This window comes from Pan troglodytes, chromosome 4 (assembly GCF_028858775.2).
Source record: "Pan troglodytes isolate AG18354 chromosome 4, NHGRI_mPanTro3-v2.0_pri, whole genome shotgun sequence".
Taxonomy (NCBI): domain Eukaryota; kingdom Metazoa; phylum Chordata; class Mammalia; order Primates; family Hominidae; genus Pan; species Pan troglodytes.
In genome coordinates this window covers 158,880,469-158,903,920 of record NC_072402.2, presented here as the reverse complement: position 1 = coordinate 158,903,920, position 23,452 = coordinate 158,880,469, and positions in this window count along the sequence as shown.

Below are 23,452 nucleotides of genomic sequence, written 5' to 3'. Positions count from 1 at the left end.
TTGAGACAAGCCTAGGAAACAAAGTAAGATCCCTGTTTTACTAAAAGTAAATAAATAAAAATTATCCAGGCATGGTGGGGCGTACCTGTGGTTCTAGCTGCTTGGGAGGCTGAGGAAGGAGGATAGCTTGAGCCCAGGAGTTCCAGGCTGCAGTGAGCCACGATCATGCCACTGCACTCCAGCCTGGGTGACACAGCGAGATTGTCTCAAAAATGAACAAACAAGTGGTAGGAGCAAGTTCTTTTTCTATTCCTAGTTTTTTTAAAAAAACTTTTAGGTTCAAGGGTACATGTGCAAGTTTGTTATATTGATAAATTACATGTCACAGGGGTTTAATGTACATATTATTTAATCGCCCAGGTAATAAGAATAGTACCTAGTACAAACTGATAGTTTTTTTATCCTCACCTTTCTCCTACCCTCCACCCTCAAGTAGGCCCCAGTGTGTGTGGTTCCCTTCTTTGTGTGCATGTGTGCTCAATATTTTGCTCCCACTTATAAATGAGAACATGTGGTATTTGGTTTTCTGTCCCTGTATTCTCCTAAGTAGCTAGGATGACAGGTGCGTACCACCATGACTGGCTAATTTTTGTTTATTTATTTTTAGGAGAGATGGGGGTCTCACTTTGTTTCCTAGGCTTGTCTCAAGCTTCTGGCTGCAAGTGATACTCCCTCTTCAGTCTTCCCAAAGTGCTTGGATTATAGGCATTAGCCATTGCACTTGGTCACTACACGTATTAGACATCGTACTGAAGATTCTATCCAGTGCAGTCATGGAAAGAAAAAGAGAGTATACTTGGGATAATAGCCTACAGCTCCACCCATGTTGCTGCAAAGGACATGGTCTCATTCTTTTTTATGAATGCATAGTATTCCATGGTGTATATGTACCACATTTTCTTTATCCAGTCTACACTGATGGACATTTAGGTTGATTTCATGTCTTTGCTATTGTGAAAGATACTGCATATGTCTTTGTGGTAGAACAATTCGTATTCCTTTGGGAATATATCCAGTAATTGGATTACTGGGTCAAATGGTAGTTCTGTTTTGAGTTCTTTGAGAAACTTCCAAACTGCTTTCCACAACGGCTGAACTAACCATTGTGGAAAAAAGTATAAAAGCATTCCCTTCTCTCCTCAACTTTGCCAGCATTTGTAATTTCTTTACTTTTTAATAATAGCCACTCTGATTGCCGTGAGATGATATCTCATTGTGATTTTCATTTGCATTTCTCTGATGACTAGTGATGTTGAACTTCATTTGTTTGTTGGCTGCATGGATGTCTTCTTTTGAGAAGTATCTCTTCATGTCCTTTGCCCACTTTTTAATAAGGTTGTTTGTCTTTTGCTTGTTAATTTGTTTAAGTTCCTTGTAGATACTGAATATTAGACCTTTGTAAGATGCATAGCTTGCAAATATTTTCTTCCATTCTGTGGACTGTCTGTTTACTCTGTTAATAGTTTCTTTTGCTGTGCAGAAATTCTTTAGTTTAATTGGTCCCATTTGTCAATTTTTTATTTTATTGCATTGCTTTTGGCATCTTTGTCATGAAATCTTTTCCAGAGCCTATGTCTGGAATGCTATTTCCTAGGTTATCTTCCAGGGTTTTTGTAGTTTTTGGTTTTACATTTAAGTCTTTAATCCATCTTGAGTTGATTTTGATATTTAAGAAATGGGTCCAGTTTCAATCCTTTGCATATGGCTAGCCAGTTACCCTAGCACCATGTGTTGAATAGGGAGTCTTTTCCCCATTGGTCATTCTTGTGGACTTTGTTGAAGAGCAGATGGTTGTAGGTGTGCAACTTTATTTCTGGTCTCTCTATTCTGTTCCACTGGGCCTCTACTTTTGCTGAGAGTGTCTATCAGGAATAAATACTGGATTATGTTAAATGCTTTTTCTCTGTCTATTGAGATGACTATTCTTTTTTTGGTAGGCAATATATTGAAAATATTGATTAATTTCTGTATGTTTAACAAAACTTGCATTCCTGAAATAAATCCCAATTAGTCACAATGTATTGTACTTTCCCAATATTCAATTTGCTAAAATGTTGTTTGGAATGTTTGCATGCATGTATATAAGTGTTATTGGTCTGTAGATTTCTTTACTTGTAAGGTCTTTGGTTTTGGTAGCTGTCTCATAGAATGAGTTCAAAACTATTCCGTTTTCTTCAATTTTCTAGATAATTTTGTGTAGAATTGATATTATTTTCCCCTTAAATACTTGGTAGAATTTACCAGTGAAGTCATCTTGGGTTGGTGTTTTCCTTATGGAAAAAATTTTAACTACAATTTTAACTTCTTTAGTAGATACAAGGCTAATGTTATCTCTTTCTTTATAGTTTGTGTATTTTAGAAAGTTTATAGAAAAAAGTCATTTATAATATTTTCTTGTTATCCTACTAACATCTGTAGAATCTGTAGTGATATCACTTTTCTTATTGCTAATATTGGCAATTTGTATATTCTATTTTTTTATTAGTGTGGCTAGAGGTTGATAATTTTATTGATCTCAAAAAGGCCACTTGACTTTCTTGATTTTTTTCAGTTGATTTTCTGCATTCTATTTCATTTATTTTGGGTTTAATTTTGATTCTGGCCTTTCTTCTGCTTACATTTGATTTAATTGCCCCCTTTTTTCTAGTTTCATAGGGTAGATATTGAGGTCATTGATTTGAAATATTTTCAGTGTTCTAATATTGGCAACATAATATTGGCATGTAAGATGGACAATTTTGTTTGGGAGACTGACAGTTGCCCGTATTCAAGTGATGAGAACAAATATGAGAAAACAACCAGGCCACAAGAATCTCTTCAGCACTATACTCTCATCTCATTTGTGGGAAACTTGAGTGGACAAACAAGGGGAAAACCAAGAGATGTGTACTAAAGAAAATGAAAGGAAAGAGTCAATGCTTAGGCTCGGTTTCAATGCAAAAGAACAGTGCTGACTAGACGCAGGACTGATTGAGTTGCCCAGTTCCTCAGCTTTGATAAATGGAGATTCCAAGAAGTCTTTAGCATGCTCTGGACTCATCCAAGATGCTCATGTTGAGTAGCAAAGACAGTCCCAATCCTAGTCATGCACAAAAACTCTGTAGAAGAATAACATAGCCCTTATTTGTGAAGGCTAGTCATGAGCAGAGATCAATCCATGACCATGTGATGTCATTCCATTTATTTAGGATTTCTTTCATTCCTTTTAATAATATTTTGCAGTTTTCAGTGCACAAGCCTTGAATATTTTTAGGTAAAACTATTTCTCAGTATTTTATTCTTTCTAATTCAATTATAAATTGATTTTAATATTTTATTTTCAGAATTTTTGTTGTTAGCATTATACAATTGATTATTATATATTGATTTTCTATTCTGTAAACTTGCTGAATTTGTTTATTGACTCCAATAGTTTTTATGTGTATTCCTTAGAATTTTATATGTATAAAATCATGTGCAAATGGAGATTACTTCTTTGTTTCCAATCTGAAAGCTTTTTCTTTCTCTTTTTTTTTTTTTTTTTTTTTTTTTTTTTTTTTTTGCTTAATTACCCTGGCTAGAACCTCCAGTACAATGTCAAGTAGAAGAGGCAAGGGTAAGCATGCTTATCTTGTTTCTGATCTCAGGGGGAAAGCATTCAGTCTTAGATCATTAAGCATGACATTAGCTATGGGTTTTTTTAATAGATGCTCTTTATCAGGTTAAGGGAGCTCACTTGTATTCCTAGTTTGCTTAATGTTTTTAAGATGAAAGGGGGCTGGCTTTTTTTTTCTAATGCTTTTTCTGCATCAAATGAGATGATCACGGGGATTTTGTCTCTAATTCTACTAATATGGTATATTGACATTTACTGATTTTCATATGTTGAAGCAATCTTACATTTCTGGGATACATCACAATTGGTGGTGGTGTGATTATTTTTCATGTTAATAAATTATGTTTTCTACTATTTGTTAAGGAGCTTTGAGTCTACATGAATAATGGATGCTGATCTACAGTTTTCTTATGATGTCTTTGTCTGCTTTTTGGATGAGGGTAGTGTTGTCCTCATAGAATAAGGTAGGAAGTATTCTCCATCTTCTATTTTACTGGAAGTTTTTGAAAACCTGGTGTTAGTTCTTCAGTTTTTATTAGAATTTAACAGTAAAGCCATTTGGTCATGGGCTTTTCTTTGGGGAAAATTTCTTGGTTACTAATTCAATATATTCTGTTGCAGATCTATTCAGATTTTCATTTTCTTCTTGAGTTTGTTTCAGTAGTTTGAATCTTTCTAAAAATTTGTCTTTCTCTAGGTTATATAATTTGTTGACATACAGTCGTTCACAGTATTCCCTTTTAATCCTTTTTATTTCACTTATTCAAAAGATAGTTTTGCTGGGTATAGATTTCTCAGCTGACATATTTTTACTTTCAGTACTTTAATGATGTCTTCTCACACATGATTGCATTGTTTCTGGTGAAAAGTTTACTGTTATTCTTAACTTCGCTAATTTATGCATAATATTCTTTATTACTGGTTTTGAGCAATTTGATTATGATATGTCTTGCATAGCTTTTAAAATTATAATTCTTAAGATTAAAATTTTTTCTTTCTTGCACCTGTGGGTTTATAGTTTCCATCAAATCTTGGAAGTTTTTGGCCAATGTTTCTTGATAATTTTTTATGGATCTGGACTCCTCCTCTCTTTGGTAGATGCTACTGTCACATATACTAGGCTACTGGAAGTGGTCCCTGGGTACACTGACATTCTTTTCATTGATTTTTCTCTTCTTTATTTTTACTGTGTTTCATTTTGAATATGTTCTATTGATATATCTTCAAATTCCCTAGTCTATACTGAAATATATAATCAATGCCTAATCTGCCTTTAAGTCAATCCAGTGTATTTTTCTTCTTAGATATTGTTGTTTTCATGTCTAGGAGTTCAAATTGATTGGTTTATTGCATCTTTCATGTCTCTACTTAATTTTTGAATGTATAATTGCCACTTTCTTCTTCATTATTATTATTTTGAGACAGAGTCTCACTCTGTCAACTAGGCTGGAGTGCAATGGCGTGATCTCGGCTCGCTGCAACCTCCGCCTCCCAGGTTCAAGCAATTCTCCTGCCTCAGCCTCCTAAGTAGCTGGGATTTCAGGCATCTGCCACCATGTCTGGCTAATTTTTGTATTTTTAGTAGAGATTGGGTTTCACCATGTTGACCAGGCCAGTCTCAAACTCCTGATCTCAGGTGATCTGCCTGCCTCAGCCTCCCAAAGTGCTGGGATTAACAGGCGTGAGGCACCACACCCGGCTATAATTACCACTTTAAAGTATTCTTCTGCTAATTCTAATATCTGTGTCACTTCTGTGTCACTGTTTCTTGCCCTGTGTGAATGCCAAGCACTTAAGTCTTTAATCCTTTTGGATGGTTCTGTCTCTTTTTTTAGGGAATTTTCTAACATTCATGCACTGATCAGTACTCTGCTGTATACTCTGTGAAGACCCTCTGTGGCTATTTCTCTGAGTTCTCTCCTCTCCAGTACTGTGTCCTATTAACTTTAATTACTTCAAATGTCCCATGGGCTTAGGGTCTCTATATATCAGAAACTTGATACAAACTAACATATTTTATTCCTACAGTTTTCTTGGCTTTTATATATTTGTGCATTCATCCATGTATTATTTAACAAGTATATGAGTGTTTATTATTGTGAAGCCTTTTGCTCGTCATTTTGAATATAATCTGGGGGCAAAACCAAGTAAATTTCCTGCTTTAATAGAGTTCCTTGCCTACTTAAAGAAAAATGTATTCCCAAGTTCTAAGATAAGTACTCTGGAGGAAAAAAAAAAAAAGAATATGGTCTTAGGAGCCTATTTTTAAAAAATGAACTCAACTGTAATGACTTTATAATGTGTCATCTTGATTAGGTTGACTACATTTTCCAGTATTTGTTTTGTGTATCTCTCCAGTTAGGGTGTGCTGAGGGAAGATCCTTGGAAAATTTGGAGAAAGAATGGGAAGCAGCAGCCATTATTTAGCTCACATACATATTTCCGGACCGGATGACACAGTTTTAGTAAAGCAGAAGACAGATCTGAAAGTGCTGTACTTTATTCTGGATCATTTTTTTAGCTTCTTTAACTTCTGGGCAAAGTCTATGTGTTTAGTTTCCAGCTGAAGGACCCTGGCTTCTACAGGGCACCTTTGTCACCAAAGTCAGAGACAAGAAAACCTGGTAGGGTTTCAGCCAGTCTTGTGGGGCTCCAGCTTACTCCTGTTCTCCCCACTTTATATCCATCTTCTCTACCCACAAGGCACAAAGAAAACAGCTCACAGAGATGGCTTAACTGGCTTTCACAAATGTTTCAGGCCAATTCCTTGTTCAAAATTTTTTTATCAATCTATCTATCTTTCTATCTCTATTTCTCTATCTCTTGCTAATCTCTCTGAGCAATTGATGAGTTTGTATATAAAAAAATTTAGGGCCTTTTGCCCTCAACTTTGGGCCTTAATTTCAGAATAACAGGAAAAATCCCTCTCTTGATACTGTTAAAGTTTATCCTCATGGCAATAAGACACCGTGGAAGGATCTTAGGATGGGGAATGATGTAGGATTTGCATTTTAGAAAAATAGCTCTGCCTCCTGTATGAAAAACAAGAAAACAAAAGGGAGGATGTTTAGTTAACATGCTGCTGGAGCAGTTTAGAGGAAAAATGATAAAGGCATGAATAAAGGCATGAAAAATTAAGAGGCTGTGGTATAGATATTAGGAAGTAAACACAACAGAATTTGGTGAGCTTTGATATTTTTCAGCTCATAAAGTATTTGCATTTTGAACTAGAAATTGAGACAGGAAAACACGGGAGGAAATAACTTACTGGGAACATTCCAGATACAAAGACTTATAAGTAGGAAAATATTTAGGGACAAAAGTATCTTTCTAATATCCCTCAACAGCTCTGCATCACTCTACTTCTAAAGTAGTTGTTTAGCTTCTTGTAAATTGTGGCTTGCGGACCAGCGCCTCCTGCATCTCTAAAAGTTTATTGGAAATACATCATGTCAAGCCTCATCAGTAACTCCTAAGGCAGAATCTGTATCTTAACAAGCTTTCCAGATGAATCACCTGCATGTTAAAGTTGGAAAAGCTGTGCAAAGATTCTGCAGGTTGGTCTAAATCCCATTTTGCTCTCCCAACCTATTAAGATATGCCAGATCAAAGAGGAAATAACTGGCTATAGAAATGTTTGAAATTTCCCCTCCCCATTCTCCCAGAATCAAGAAAAAGCTTCATGTTCTTCTTCACACTTATTACCTTCAAAGTACTATTTTAGACTCTTCCAACTCATTGGAGCAGGTGGGACTCCTGACATCTTATCACCACTTGTAATTTTCAAACATCACAACAGCCATGGCTGTCAGTGGGATTTTTCCAAGGCATTTGGCATACAGCAGACTTAGCACAACTTTGGCGATGCTAATAATAAAAGGCCTCCCTTTGGGATGCTGCTGAAGCAGATATAAAACATTATCTAGTTATAACTAGATTAAAGAAGTTTCTTCTGATGAAGGCATTTTCCCCTTTTGTAATTTCCTCTTACCAATAATGAGCAGAGAATACATGAGGCTATTTATACCTCTGAATGCTTTTAATGAGACCGAGGGTGAGCACTGGACTTGAGAGGGAAAGCATCATATTCTTAGACAAGCACCCTTATCAATAGATGTCAACAATCCATTTCAGCAACATTCAGCTGAGATCTATTTATTTCAACTTGCCATGAAGCAGTGCCTAGCACTATGCCCAATCAGTAATTATTAATTGACTGATATCCAGATAAATGAGGAGCTATGACATACCTGGTTAATTTTCAATCTTCCCCAACCAAACAAACACTTTACAATGTCCTAGAAGGCTTTGCATAATCAGCCCACTTCTCCAAGCTCATCTCAGGCCATTCTGCTCTCTTTATTCTAGCCATGTGACTTTCTTTCATTTCCTTTAACATTCCTGGGTGATTTCTTCCTTAGGTCCTTCAAACCTGTCTCCTCTGCCTGCATCCTCCTGCTTCTTGACTATGTCATTCTCTTGCTCTAGATCTAAGCCCAACTTCTATCTTCTCAGAAAGGTTTCAAGACTACTTGTCTCCTGCCTACCACCTAAAGTAGGTCTCCTAAGATAATTTTCTCATACTACCCTGATCTTTTCTGTAACAGCACTTATCATAATTTGTAATTATTTATCTCTTTACTTCTCATTCCCCTCTTCTAAATAAAGAGACCAATTCTTTCCTACCCACCCAGGGCCTAATGTCTAATCATTGCTTATAAACAAATATTAGTTGGCCAAATATTAATGCTACCCTACCTCCAAAAATGAGCTCTTGTACCTATGAATTTTCATGGCTCCTTTTATGTGCTGTACAGTTATGCACTTAACCCTAGTTTTTTATTTTTTATTTTTTACTATGTTTTGTGCTCATTTAGAATGTTTGATTAGATTATCAACTCTTGGAGGAAATTCATGTGTTTGTTTTGTATAGCCTATTCCCTGTCCATGACAGGTCTCAAATAAAGTTAGCTTAAATGATGAGTGAATGAATCCTCTGCCCTGTGATTAGTTCCTATTGTACAGGAGAGCATTTAACTATTTTAAAGCTCAAAGTTAGTTAGTAAGGGAAGCCAAGCATTTGCAAAATTTCAAATGAGGTTAGTGATTTCCTTTTCTTCTTTAGGCTTTTTTTCCCCCCCAGAACTGGGGAATCAATCCACCTTTCCTCTTCGCTATGAGATTTGGGAAGGAAAATGAAGGAGAAATGCTTATAGTCATATAGACTTGAGTTAAATAATCCTAGAAGGTGCTTCTTACATCTTGAGGAGTATCCTTCACTGAGAAAGTAAATATAAAAGGGAAGCATGATTTGAAGGAAGAAGGCCTTTGGAAGAATTTAGCTTTTGATATTTTTAAGTGAATTATCACTAAGACATCAGACAAAGGTACCCTGTATGGACAAAGAAATATTGATCTATGGCTTCTGAGTCTCCGAAAAAATCATATTTCTGTTTTTTTTTTCCAAAAGCTCATTCACAAATTGAATGTCTATGTGTGCCAGGGACTGTTCTAGGCTTCAAAGCCATAGTGACCAAGGAAAACAAAGTCACTGCCTGCACAGTCATCATCTGAGAAAAGAGATAGGAAATGGGATACACAAACAAGAACAATAGTATTCCATGGAATATATGGCACAAAGGAGGTAAAATAGGGGGGTGGTGACTGAAGAGCGCTGTTTTGTCTTGGGTGGTCAGGAAAGGCTTTTACAAGGAAGGGGGCATTTGAGTTGAGACTAAGGAAAGACATTTGAGTGGAGACTCAAAGATAAGAAGGAGCCACTGTTCTTTTCTTTTCTCTTCCCCTACCTTTCCTTCTCTCCTCTTCCCTTCACTTCATCCCAAGTTCCTATGAACAAGACTGAACAAGACTATGGGCTCCCCAAAAGGACATGTCCACTTCCAATCCAGGAGTGTTACATGACTATCAGGGAAGCCTGCTTAAATGAAGGAGCAGTTAAGAAAATCTTTGTAGCTGGAAGAGAACCCAACTGTTGTTTGAAAAACTGCTGATGGTGTTTTCCTACCCACAACGTGGTGATCCTTTGGAAGGGAGAAAAGAGTAAAAGATTAGGGCGCAAGAGAGCAAGTGTGTGAGGGAGATTTGTTCTTGCTTAGAAGCAAGGGGACGGAAGTCAGGACTCCACAAGACTTGTAACTCAATTGTCTTATTTAAAACCCAGCATGGTGAATGTAGTATCCAAATGCACATCCTGTAATTTAAACAATCCAATTTCAAGGAAACATTCTTTTCACTGATGCTGAGTGTGGCTTCCTAATGATTCACCACTGTAGAGTGACATAATGTAATTGTTGCTCTAGTGTTGATGTATTGGTGCAATATACTTTCTCTTATTATGTAGACATTTAAATGTATGCCTTTCTATATATGCTTCCAGGAAGTGAGGATAGTTAAATGTTTTTAAACAACTTAACCAATGTTCCCTCCCCTTCCTGTGTTTTCCATTTAACACCAAGACCTGCAGGGTAATAGCAGTGACTTATGATCTGTAATTTTACAATGAATGGGCTTGTATTGTCTTTCCTTATATTATCTCTACTAAGGGGGAAACATTCCTTATCTTCTTACTCTTTGACTTCTGTGGAATCTCATTTCATAAAGAGAAATCAACGAGAAATTTTCAGTGCTGACAGAAAGAGGAATAATGTGTATATAATTTCTACTATTAATGTTTTCTTCATAAGAACCTGAAAAATTGATGAACCAGTAAAGATCTCCACTAATTAACAAGTTAGGAGAACTTCTGGATTTGGTTTTCTTCCGTGAAGTCACTCACTTACTAAATATCTAAGTGTACAGTAACAGTTTATATGTAAGAAAAGAGTACACCAAACACAGTACTGGGTGCTGAGAATGAGCCAAAGGAATACGGAGTGTGCTAAAAGGGTATTTTCAGCCCTCTTGGTTTTAAGATTATTTTTAGTAATAAAAGAATCATAATAACACAATCATAAGAATGACAATGGCCTACAACATTTAGTGAGGATATGTCACTTGACAAGCATCGTGCTAAGTGCTTGATATAAATTTTTCACATTTGAATCTCACAGAAAACCCGCAAGTGACGACTCTTTTCACCAGAGTAGAGGTGGACAGTTCCAGGAGGAAACTGTAGTATGCCTAATCACCACACTTGATGTAACAGACATGCCTTTGGTGGAGCATCACTGAGAATCACAGCCCCCAGGTTAAAAATGGCCACATATCATTGATTATTTATGGGATTAAGTAATATTCCCCATAAATCTGAAACTGGCATTAGGTACTCTAGCCTGTATAGTATACCAATACTCTATTATAAATATGAAAAAAACTTTATGTTGCCTTCAAAAAAAGAGGTTAATAGCTATCTCCAATTAGGCAACAAATTGCTAAATTTAGCAAGTACCTAACTTTTTCCAGAACTCAATCCTCAGTTCCAGAGCTCTTTCACTGTTAAAAGAAAATGATCACTTTTCCAATTAAAAAAAGTTTTACTGAATAAATGCCTTTAGGCCAGTTAATTTAAAGCTAAGTTAATATTATTTCTTAGTTTTATTGCCATTATTCAGAGACATCTGAAGCCACAAGTCACTAGGGAGATGAAGGGTCAGAGATTTAGTTTATTTATTATTATTATGAATCCTGACAAGTGTTTGTTATTTTTAATCATATCCTCAAGGCTGGGAACCATTTCCAGAGATTCTGATTTACTTGGTCTGGGGTATAGCCTGGGTATTAGAAAAATATTTAAGGGTCCAGCAGATTCTACCCTGCAGCTTTAGAAGTTGAGAACCACTGCCTTATAATGTCTTGTTGAGAGGAAATAAAGAACAGACCATCATAGAGGATCATTTGCCTAAATTTCTTTATTTAGTAAAATGAGGCCTTTTAAATAATATTTTGCAATTATCTTTTCAGGAACAGAGTCCTTTGCATGAAAAAAAAAATCTAAGAAGTAAAATTTAACCAGAATCTTCACTTGTTAAAGCTGATAAGTTTATAGCTGCTCTGATCCTCAGGTTGCAGGTGGGATAGGGCAGCAGGTGCAAAGAAAGGAGGTTGACTTCAGTCCCAAACCATTCTACTCACCCACAGTCTCCCACTTCAAACTGAGCCAAGGTTAAGGCACTCTTTTCACTTCCGGCACACATAGGAACTGATAATGTTTGTGTAGCTCACCTAGGCAGATGGATGGGCTGATGGCAGGACTGGGTGAAAGTGAATGACTTGGGGGTTTAGCTTAGACTTGGCGGGGGATCTAAGGTCACTTCAAAGCTGAGGGAATGATGAATTGGGTACACCTAGGTCAATCTGTGGCATGCTAGTTGGAAATCAGCTCTTCCTTAAGACACAAACATAGAACAAAAGACTCCTAAGAGCAGTTCAAAAACCACTAGTTGGTCCCTGAGCCCTCTTTGGGCTCAGAGAATGGCCAAGTAAACAACAAATGGGTTGATTGATTCATTTACTCAATAAATATGCTTTGGTGATCTACAGAAATTTCCTAGAATAAGAAAGGTATTATTCTAGGTGCTGAAGATACAGCAATAAACAAAACAAGCCTAGTATTTGCTGTCAAGAAATTTTCCGTCTAAAAGAGGAGGCACAACATTGAATAATGCACACAGATAAAATACTACACATTATGATAAATATTAGGGAAAGAGTGTGAAGAATAACCATGCAAGGTGACTTCAGTCAAGGAGGCCAAAGATATTAGCTCTGTGAAGGGGACATTTATGTGAAGGTGGAAAGACTGGAAAGAACCAGCCATATCCTTGTGGATGTATGAGTGGTGTTGGGAGAACATGAATTTCAAGAGAAGGAACAGCATTTGCAAAGACAGTGAGATGGAAAAGAGCTTCCTGAGCTGAAAAAAGCAGAAGTCACGGCCAGGTGCAGTGGCACACGCCTGTAATCCCAGTACTTCGGGAGGCCAAGGCAGGTGGATCACTGGAGATCAGGAGTTGGAGACCAGCCTGACTAACATGGTGAAACCCATCTGTACTAAAAATACAAAATTAGCTGGGCATGGTGGTGCACACCTGTAATCTCAGCTACTTGGGAGGCTGAGGCAGGAGAATTGCTTGAACTCGGGAGGCAGAGGTTTCAGTGAGCTGAGATCACGCCATTGCACTCTGGCCGGGGCAACAAGAGTGAAACTTCATCTCAAAAAAAAAAAAAAAAATAGCAAAAGTCAGCCAATGTGTCTCCTACTTGATGATCAAGAGGAAGAGCGGCCTGAGATAAAGGCCAGGTTGCCCTGGGCCTCCAAGATCACAATGATAATTTGTAACTCGTTCCCATAAGCATGGGAAGCCATTGGAGGATGGAGACATGATGTGACCAGACTTTAAGGTGGTCTCTGTGACTGCAGCATGGTGTATGGATTAGAGGGAAATGAGTGAAAACAAAGTCCATTTAGATGGGTACTGTAGGACTCCAAGAGAACAGTGGCTTGGTCCAGGGTTCTGACCTAGGTGAAGAAAAGTGGATGGATTTGAAACTCTTTTCAAAGTACAATCCAAAATACTTACTCACAAGGAAGGGGAAAGATATGGACAAGTGAATCCAGTCAACCACAATTTCTAATTTGAAGAGGTATTGAAAAAAAGCCCTGTCATCTTGTGGTATCATCCAATTTCATTACTAAGCAATGACTGCCATGGACAGAGAACCAGATGGGCCTACATTTTAATTTCCTGATCTGTCCGTAAAGTAGGTATATGGTCTACCCTGATTAATAGGATTATTGTGAGGAGGAAAGAGAATCTCCTTTGGGAGCCTTTATGAAAATACCAAATGCAATAGAAATGCAAGGTGCCAACTATAGCATTGTTCTAGTATTTGACATCACTGACACGAATTTCAAAAGTTGTCGAGGATAAATGGACAGATAATATTATACTGAGTTTCAATATTTAGACTATTTACTTCTTAATAAAAATTGATTGTTGAGCCTGGCTCAGTGATTTATTAACTTAGTAACCTCGAAAAAGCCAAAAAAAAATCACGAACTATGTGCCAGACATTGTGCTGTGTAAGCACCTTACACACTTTGCCTCATGTACTCCTCATAGAAGTTGGATATGTATTATTTGTCCTAATTTAGAAGATAAAGAAGCTATAGCTCAATGAGATTATGTTACTTGACTTAATAGCTACAAAGGGTTTCTGGCAGAGCCAAAACTCAAACAAGGTTCTCAATACCATCATCAGCTTTCCATGTTTCAATTTCCACATTTTGATGCAGATGTAGTCCTGCCAGCTTTATAAGTTGGTTGAGAAGATGAAATTAAATAGCATATATAGGTCGGGCATGGTGGCGCATGCCTGTAATCGCAGCACTTTGGGTGGCCGAGGCAAGTGGATCACTTTGAGCTCAGGAGTTCAAGACCAGCCTGGGCAACATGACAAAACCCCATGTCTACAAAAAATACAAAAAACGAGTGGCTGAGCGTGGTGGTGCATGCCTGCGGTCCCAGCTACTTAAGAGGCTGAGGCTGGAGAATCGCTTGAACCCTGGAGGCGGAGGTTGCAGTGAGCTGAGATTGCGCCATTACACTCCAGCTTGGGCAACACAGTGAGACTCTGTTTCAAAATAAATAAATAAAAATAAATATAGAGCAAATATAAAAGATACCTGTAAGTTATAGCACATTTCAGCAAATGCATGAGGCTTAAGATAGGTTGTAAGCTCCATGCATTTTATTCTACAAAATGGCCATGGGTTGGACGCTTAGAAATCTGAGTATCCAGTGTCCTTCCGCTGAGACCTGAAGAGGTGCCTTTTTAAATCTTTGTTTCTGCTCCTGGGTCCTGTCCAAAGTGATCTGCTTGGGATAACATAGTTTCATCTTCCTCTAAGTCTATCATTTCAAAACTGTCATTGATGAAATGACAGCTTTTAAAGATGTTTTAAGATGATGCAATTTGAGATTAAGGTTTGTGCTAGCAGCCAAGAATTACGGCTTCAAAATGTCTTCACAGATACAAAGTCCTAGTTAAAGTCATACCTTATAGACATTTAGGAGGATATCTTTTTCTCATTTTTGACTATGCCTAAATGACAAAACAATTCAGAGAAAAAGCATAATTACCCAGATATACCAGGGCCAAATAACTCTGTACTCATATTGAAAATATTGGAGACAAAATAGACTTATTTAAATGAGGCACACAATTGCAAAGAGTTAACAGATAATCCCTTCCTTTTCAGTGTTAGACAAACAGGTGACATCTCTGAGCACTTCAGACATGATCTTGATTGATTGCAAAGGTTTACAGAAACCCATAAATATTATAATTTATGTTTAGTCCAAAGGCATAGAAACTTTGTAGCACATGAAGATACAGCATATTTCATCTTAGATTTTTCTCTACATCTGTGTCCCTAGTAGAAGGCTTAGGTTGCTAGTGGCACTTCTTGCAGGGTAAGGTGGTGTTGGACTTGAGAAAAATCCAATTTGTGGTGACATATCACCATTCAGGAAGAACTTAAATTAACTCTCTGTGTGCTGTACTTCCATTTAAGGTAATATTGACACATTCTAGACTCTTCTGATTTTTGAGCCGTGGTCGGCTGAGCAAGGCCAAATCATCATCAGGGGAAGAAAATAGTCAGTATCAATTTCCCTGGACAAATGCTCTGCCTACATACTTTCTCTACTCCAGAAAGTTTAACCGCAATCACTTATGAACTGCTTAGATACTTTAGAAAGCCTTCCAACAAGTGAGCAACTGAACTTTTCATCAAAAATTAAAATCTCAAGTGAATACAACCATTACCATGCAACACTCTCTAACTGGGAATTTTATACTCTGGTTCTGAATTATGTTGACCGTGAGGTTCAACACAGTGGAGTTTAAAGAAAGCACAGTGATGTCAAAGAGCAGTATCCTTTGCCAAGAGCCTACCCAGTTTTAATCACCATGTCTGCCAATCAATTCTAGTCACTAGCAAATGATTAGTATCTAACAATAGCCTCCCCATTGTGTGCAGTAAAGCAAAAAAGAACATGGACTCTGTCCTCAAGTTTCTTGAGATCTAGCTGAAGAGAGGACATGTGCACAAAAAATATTCAAAATAGCATGCAATTGACAAAAAACTGACACATTCTACACAATTTGAGATGATTAATATAAACAGCTACCATTTTTTGACTAGCTTAACAATAGCCTTGGTTATGCCATGAGTAAGTTCACTTGGAAAAGAAAACTAGCTTTTCACCAGGGTGGTCAAGATTGTGCTGGTATGATCCTTGTACTGAAACATCAGCTCTTCCTGGTTCTCAAGGCTGCTGGCCTCCAGACTGGAATAAAAATGCTGACTCTTCCTCAAATAAGACGGAACTCCTCGTGCTGGACTGCCTTCAAGTTGGAACAAAGGTTGTGGTTGTAATTGTTTTCTGCCCACAAAATCAACCTGAAACTTCAGCTCTTCCCAGGTTTCAAGCCTGCTGGCCTTCAGACTGGAAATACACACACACACACACACACACACACACACACACACACACACACATCCTACTGCTTCTGTTTCTCTGGAGAACTCTGACTAATATACTACATTAGAGGATTTAATTGAGCTTTAAAGACATAATACACTTGGTATAATGCCAAGCACATGACTAATGCTCTATAAATATTAGTAGTTGTTATTGATCCAGGCAGATACACATGGTTCAGTAACAAGGACTTAAGTCATCAGAGTGGGTGCACAATTATTGCAGATTTGTTTCTTGCCTATGTACCTTACTATGGATTTGTGCAAAAGTCTTAATAGAGGTGAAGATAAAGAACCCCGAATCAGAAGCAGCTAATTCACCAGGAAGCACCATCTCCTTGTTGGAGGCCATCTGGAGAAGTAAGAAACAAAAAATGGAAAATCAAACCCTCTGTTCTTCCTAAAATAGCATGGCTTTGCCACTTCAAGGGCTCTGGTGTCTAGAAGCACTTAACTACCAATAGTTGTTATGTGGGGACATACCAACTATTAGCAGTTAAGTGCTTCTAGACACCAGAGCACCAGAGCCCCATACCAATGGGGGCAGTAATAGCACATGGCAGTACCCAGAGAAAATAAGTAGTGAATCACATAGAAAGAAATAGCTGTGGTGCCCAAAGATGAATATGCAGAGATATGACATTCCCTAAAAGAGAGCCAGAAAAAGGGGAGAAAACACAGTACTCTGTTTCTGATTACTGACCAGACTTATTCTCAAGTCACCTCCATGGTTTATGGGAATCTTCAGGAAGGAATAGAACTCTCCAGAGATTGGCAAGCCTGAAAAACATGTAAAAGAAAGAGCCAGAAAACTATACTTGTCTTTATTCCTGCTTAACACTACTGAAGTCTTGGTGGTAAAGTCATTTTCTCTATGCCACTTCCAGACACAGTTGCAGGGCAAATAGCATAAACAGTCAAGTAGTGCTGTACCTGTCTATTCTGTTTATAAATAAATGTGCTAAGAAGAGATCTACATTTAAATCAATGGCAGATCCTACAGCAAAAATTACCAGATATACTCATATGGATGTGATTAGAGCAACAAATATAAAAGAATGAAAAACAAAAACGATCATATGAATATAGAGGTCAATGCCTGCCCCTAAATGAATATTGAGTACATAGTAAATGCTCAGAATGAATAAGATCAATTGTGGAGAAAAATCTATGTGGTCTGGCTGTATGAGAGTATTAACTTTAATGCTTCTCATTTGTATGTATAAATTCTACTTCAAAAAGAACAGAACAATAAAACAATGTGGGCTGGTCCTTTATTATTTTCCTTGTAAGGAGGCTGTGTTTCTGTGGTCCAAACTAATTCCTCACCATACAGAAGCAGAGGAGTGACAGTTTCACCTCATGATTCCAAATAATTGGTTTGACTTATGTTTAGAGTGAATTGACCATTTTAACAGCTGGATTATTTGCAGTCACTCTTGGTTTTATTGTTAGGATTAAATTTATTTATTCATCAAATCTTTTTTTTTTTTTTTTTTTTGAGACAGAGTTTTGCTCTTATTGCCCAGCCTGGAGTGCAATGGCGTGATCTCAGCTTACTGCAACCATCGCCACCAGGGCTGAAGTGATTCTCCCACCTCAGCCTCTGTAGTACCTGGGACTACAAGCATGTGCCACCGTGCCCAGCTTTTTTTTTTTTTTTTTTTTTTCTATTTTTAGTAGAGACGGGATTTCACTATGTTGGCCAGGCTGGTCTTGAACTCCTGACCGCAGGTGATCCACCCACCTCAGCCTCCCAAAGTGCTGGGATTACAGGCGTGAGCCACCAGGCCTGGCTTATTCATCAAATACTTTTTATCCCTTTTTATGCATCCAGCAAGCACTGTTAGGGGCACTCCATGCATGATACGGAGATGAACAAGGCAGATGAAGTGTCTGCTCCCATGCAGATTATCTTTTTTGACGTGAGATAAACCATAAAGAAGGAAATAAATAAATAATCATGATGGCTTCTTAAAGCAATAATTCTATAAGTAGCATAAATGAAGTAATGCACTGAAGAGAGTATATTTGTGGTAAGAAAGTACTCATGCATATGTGCTATAAGAGGTAAGGAGATAAGGGGAAAGCTCTCTGAAGAAGTGAGCTTCTGACATCTGAATAAGGAACCAGCCATGTGGAAAGCTGTGGGAAGAACATTGTAAACCGAATGAATTGCAAGTGAAAAGGCTCTGGGTCAGAAATAAGCTTGGCGAGAATAAGTTCTTGAAGCAGAAAGAAGACCAATGAGCTGGAGCATAATGAAAAAGAGGGGGAGTGGTAAGACATGAGATGAGAGAGAGAGAAAAGTACCACAACATGGAGCACTTTCTGTACTTTGGAAATGAGATTACATTTTATCTTGAATGCATTGGAAACCATTGGATAATTTTAGTAATCTGTGACATGACTTATTTTGATTCTTGAATAGATTACTTTGGCTATACCATAGAGAATAGATTGACAATTAATCCCTGACTTGATAACTGCTTGAATAAATAGTAATTTGCAATCCAATAGAGAAATTCAAATGCCACATTTTATTCTCTAAACAAATATTTGTTGATCACTCCCTGCTATGCACTGGAAAAACAGTGGCAAAGAAGATGATGTCTCTGGTAGGATCTTGCAGTCTAGCAAGAAATATAGAAATTAAACAAATAACCAACTACAGTTGTGACTTTACACAGGGGAAGGCACAGGTGAAGCACAGTTTCCACCCCACTCAGATTTAACACAAACAAGAGGATTGGAATCCATGACTCCCCACTAAACAAGAACAATTTTTGCCAGAGGGCTTGCTAATTAGTAACAGACTTTATATTAGTCAGGCATTCTTCAGTTGCAACAGATAAAAAAAAATCAAACTAGCTTAAGACAAAAAGAAGTGTATGAGGGATTTATTACTTCATGTAATTGAACACCTCAGGCATGGCCTCACTCTCACTGGTTTAGAGAATCAGGCAATGACATTCAATGCAGGCCGAGAGCCTGGAAAATTACGGTGGCAATTGTGGAAATGAAGGAAACTCCGCCTGTCAAGGTCTACAAATACATTCTGCCTAAATTATTTGGCAATTCCTGAGCTGCTCCCGAATCAGGGAGGCTCCAAAATTCTCAGTGTAAAGCAATAGATGGAAGATTGAGAGCTGAACAATTGCCTTGCTGCCCACCACAGGGAAGACAGAATTTGGATTTTGAGGCTTATCCTAAATACATTCAAGGACTTAAGGGGAAATATGCATATAATAGAGAAATAATGTGAAAACCTAGCAGAGAAATAGAAATTATAAGAACCAAATAAAGGTTCTCATTCGCCTCTGCTTTCTAACCTTAGAAGTCACAATTCCATCCCTTGGGTCTCAGGTTTGTCTTGACTGAGCTAAGTCACCTGCTGTGCTTTCCTCACCAGAGCAAACTGACTGGTCATCAGGGTTTAGTGGCAACTGACACAGAGTGGGCTGCCACTCCTTCCATGAGCTACCTGGGAAGGATGAGACAGCAGCAGGCTTCCTAGGCTCTAAAACTCATTCCTCCAAACTAATGCTGTTCAAAAGGTGGTAAGTGCCTCCCTGGGATACCTTAACAGCAAGACAAAGCATTATGAATGGCCTATGTTGGCCTGTATTGTGGTGTTCTGAATTCAGGCATATTAGAGAGTATGTGGTAGCGAGGAGTATTTTCATTTAAAGATTTCCTCTCATTCACCCCAAGTGCAGTCAAAGGTGGCATTTTGCCTGAGTGAGATTGTCCTGGAGCAAAGCAAGGATAGTGTGAGTTAAAAATACCTGACATGAAGGGGACTTACTTTAGAGGAAAACTTTATATCAAGTAAAGTGGTCACTGGGATGCCTGTTAATACATTTATTTGACTTGAGAAGTGAAGTCAGAGTTTTTCTGACAGAAATTAAACCTGATTTTGGTTTAAAAAAAGAATCAAATAAAAATTCTGTAACTATAAAGTATAATATTTGAAAGAACACATTGGCTGGATAAACTGGAAAGCAGATTGGCAAATAAAAGGATACAAAAAATAATTCATCATCATCTGACCTACACTACAAGAAATATTAAACAAGATTCTTTAGGATAGAATGAAACCAAAAGCTGTTGGATGGAAACCTGTATCTACAAGAAGAAAGAAAGAGCACTGAAAAAAATATATATATACATATATATGATTTTTTCTTCTCTTAATTTCTTTAAAGGACATAAGAATGTTCAAAGAAAAATTATAACATGTTTAATGGAGCTCATTAATGTATATCGATGTAACATGTAAAGTAACAATAACACAAAGGCCAGAGAGTAACTGAAACTATACTGCTGTAATTCTTTTATTTTACTAGATGTGGTACAAATTAACTATAAGAAAATTATGATAAAGTAAAAATAAATATTGCAATCCTATAGAAGTCACTAAAATAATGCTAAAAGGTTTAGCTAAAAAGACAAGAGAAGTATTAAAAGATAAATTTTTTTAAAGTATTAGCCCTAAGAAAGACAGAAGCAAAAGATTTATTTTAAAAGGCAGAAGGATAGAAAATAAATTACAAAATAGCAGTTAAGTTCATCCATAGCAATGGTTAAATTTCAATTAACTAAACATTTCAATTAAAAGATAGTGATGGTTAGATTGGATTTAATAGAAGACCCAGTTATAAGATAAGCTGTATACAAGAAATCTGGCCGGGCATGGTGGCTCATGCCTGTAATCCCAGCACTTTGGATGCCGAGGCGGGTGGATCACCTGAGGCCAGGAGTTCAAGACCAGCCTGGCCAACATGGTGAAACCCCATCTCTACTAAAAATACAAAAATTAGCCAGGCCTGGTGGTGGGCATCTGTAATCCCAGCTACTCAGGAGGCTGAGGCAGGAGAATCACTTGAACCCCAGAGGTGGAGGTTGCCATGAGCCGAGATGGCACCACTGCACTCCAGCCTGGGCGAGAAGAACAAGACTCCATCTCAAAAGAAAAAAAAAAAAAGAAATCTACTTTAAGTATAACAACATATATAGGTTAAAACTAAGAGGATAAATGTCATGCAAACAGTAGGCATAAAAAGCTGAAAGGCTATATTAACATCAGAAAAAAATGACTTAAAGACAAAAAGCATTATCAGAGATAAAGAGGAGCATTTTATAATAATGGACAGAAAATTCTTCAGAAGAATATAATAACCATAAATGCACATGCCTTAATAGCATAGCTTTAAAATGTATGAAGGAAAAACTAATAAAACTAAATGGAGAAAGAGATAAATTCTCAATCACAGTTGGAGATTTTAAACACCCTGAGCGAATTGACATTTATGAACTTCACTTAACAACCATAGAATGCGCATTCTTTTTAAGTTCACATAGAATGTTCACCAAGATAACCCATATGCCTGGCTAAAAGTAAGTTTTAATAGATTCCATCCAACAAAAGTAAAATCTTACAAAGTACACTGTCTGATGAAATTGAATTAATTTAGAAATTAATAAATTCATGTTTAGAAATCCCAGATATTCGTTAAATAAAACAAAGCACACTTGTAAATAATCAATCACTTAAAAAATAAATGACAAAGAATATTAGAAAACATTTTCATCCAAATGGTAAAGAACATACAGCATACTTAGTGAAATGATCAAAGTTAAATAAAAAATAATAAGATTTAATGTTATGAATTCCCTGATGTGTTTCAATAAAAAGTACAAAACATTATTTCTGTGGTATTTTTACAAAGAATAAAGCATAATCTTATTCTAACCATGAGAAAGTGCTAGAGAAACCCAAATTGAAGGACATTCTACACAATAATTGATGAACATTCTTCAAAAATGTTAAGGTTATAAAAGACAAGGAAACACTGAGGAATTGTCCATTTGGAGTAGAACAAGAAGAAACAACAAAACAGGACAAAAATTGGAAAAACTGGTGAAATTCATGGAAAGTCCATAGTTTAGTTAGAAGTATTATGCCAATATTAATGTATTGGTTTTGATAGTCATCCCATGGTTATGAAAGGCAGCAAAATTAGGGAAAGCTTGCGGACATGAACACATCAACTCTCTGTACTCTGTTTTTTAAATTTTTTCCCTAAATCTAAAATTAGTTCAAAGTAAAAAGTTAAAAATAATTGTAGAAGGCATGCACAGCAGTGCTTAGAGTGAATCTGTAGCATACAACAATCATAACTTCAAGTGTTTATATTAGAAAACAAGAGGGGTTTAAAAACCATTGATCAAAGTTTCTAACTTATGAAGTTAGAAAAAGAACAAATTAAACTCACCGTAAATAGAAGCAAGGAAAACTTAAACACAAGAATAGAAATTAATGAAATAGAATACAGAAAAATGGACAATATAGACAATTAACAGAGAATGTACCAACTGATATGGTTTTCATTTCTGTCCCCATCCAATCTCAGGTCGAATTGTAGTCCCCAGTGTTGGAAGAGGGGCCTGGTGGGAGGTGATTGGATCATGGGGATGAACTTCCTCCTTGCTGTTCTCATGATAATGATTTCTCACGAGATCTGGTTGTCTAAAAGTGTGTAGCACCTCCCCCTTCACTCTCTTTTCTTTCTTCTTCAACCACGTAAGACGTGCCTGCTTCCCCATCACCTTCTGCCATGATTGTAAGTTTCCTGAGGCCTCTTTCCTAAGGTTTCTCTTTTCTTTATAAATTACCCAGTCTCAGATAGTTCTTTATAGCAACGCAAGAACAGCCTAAGACACCAACTTTCCAAACTCTACTTTTAATCTAACAATGAAAATAAGGGAAGAATGAGATATGAGTGATTTCTTATGATTTTATGTTGACTCAGAATCCATTTTGAATATAAGGTGCGCTTTCTCATACCAAAGCAGGGCTTGGTCACCATTGACAGTTTCCATTTATCTGCCTCTTCCAAAGTCCTCAATATGGTCGATCTAGATATCTGCCTTACACAACTTACTCCTGGTGACCACCTCCCTATGGGACAGCTAGATACAACACACTTGATTCACCCCACCGACTCCCAAACCCTGCACCGACTATGCAGATACATTGCAGTGACCACCTCGCAGTCACAGTGTGTCTCTACAGATCTCTTGCCTGCCGTAAACCCCTCAATTAGAACTCCCCACAGAAAACCTGCTTGGGTAATGCCCTGGACTTGAATAAAGGCTTTGGCACACAGGTCTATCTCTCTCTCTTGCTCCCCATCCACTGGCTGAGCATGTGTGTCCCAGATGGCCTCCCTCCTTCCTATTGACCCTGCAAGGATGCTGACTGCCTCTCTCTGAGATCTGTGAGAAATAAACTGCTTCTGTTATTTCACGTGTTTTTTGAGTTGCCTCCTCTATGTCTCGCCTGA